The sequence below is a fragment of the Sinocyclocheilus grahami genome, unplaced genomic scaffold (genome assembly GCF_001515645.1).
Source record: "Sinocyclocheilus grahami isolate Dianchi unplaced genomic scaffold, SAMN03320097.WGS_v1.1 scaffold786.1, whole genome shotgun sequence".
NCBI classification, from domain to species: Eukaryota; Metazoa; Chordata; class Actinopteri; order Cypriniformes; family Cyprinidae; genus Sinocyclocheilus; species Sinocyclocheilus grahami.
Genome location: NW_015505965.1, coordinates 73,178 through 74,587, shown reverse-complemented (window position 1 = coordinate 74,587; position 1,410 = coordinate 73,178).

Here is a 1,410-nt window from a genome sequence, read left to right as displayed (position 1 = left end):
CACATCTCATGATGTTTAATACCTTCTGACATTTTTCAATAACTTTGTTTATATGATCCACCCATGTAAGTTTTGAATCAAAATAAATACCTACAAATGTAAAAACTCGAACTCTCTCTAAGGACCTCCCGTACATCTTCAAGTTCATTTCTGGTATAATCCTTTTCCTAGAGAAAATTATAGTCTTAGTCTTTTCTACTGAAAATGGAAATCCCCAATCACCTGCCCATTCTTCTACCCGTCGAATTGCTTCTTGCATCCTTCCATTAATATACAAAATATTCCTTCCCCTTTTTCATAGAGCTCCATCATCAGCGAAAGAGATCGACCTACATCTTGCTGTACTTGAGTAAATACATCATTAATCATTATGGAAAAAATGAATGGACTTATAACACTCCCTTGTGGCGTTCCATTTTCTATCTCACATCTGTTTGACAATTCATTTCCAATTCTCACCTGTATACTTCTGTACGCCATAAAATCTTTAATCCAATTGTAAATTCTTCCATCTATATTCATCATTTTCAGTTTTATCAAAAGTTCCTCCCTCCACATCATATCATATGCTTTCTCAACATCGAAAAATACTGCAATTACTGACTCTTTATTTACCTGAGCTTTTCTAATTTCATTTTCCAAACATACAACAGGGTCCATTGTTCCTCTTCCTTTTCTAAAACCACTTTGCTATTAGTTAATATTCCTCTCTTTTCCAATAAATATGTCAAACGGTCTGTAACCATCCTTTCCATTAATGTACATATATTCGAAGTAAGAGCTACTGGCCTATAATTAGATGGTTTAGAAGGATCTTCCTCAAATCTCGCCCTGGAGGGCCAATGCGCTGCAGAGTTTAGCGCCAACCCTGATCAAACGCACCTACCAGTGATTTTCTAATGATCCTGAAGACATTGATTAGCATGCTCAGGTGTGTTTGATTAGGGTTAGAGCTGAACTCTGCAGGAAAGTGGATCTCGCGGGCCAGATTTGAGGATCACTGGTTTAGAAGGATCTTTGCCAGGCTCTCTTATTGGAATTATCATAGCTTCTTTCCAAGCATTTGGTAATCTTGCTTCCTCCCATACGCTATTATACAAATCTAAAAATGTGCCCATAGCCCCATCTTTAAGATGTTTCAACATTATATTTGTGATCTGATCTTTTCCTGGAGACGACAGTGTATTATTTAAATTACTAATTGCTCTTTTCAGGTGATCTAGAGTAAACAGGAGGTTAACGGACTGATCTTCTATTCCCCCATTTTTTCCTAGATGTCGTCTCTGTGTTATTTCCCACCTCCTCCTTCCTTCTTCACTCAAATTCCCTGACCCATGGATCCGTACAAATGTTTTTACTACAAAAGCTTCACCAGCCATCTCTTTTAGCTTGCCTTATAGTTCGTCTTAC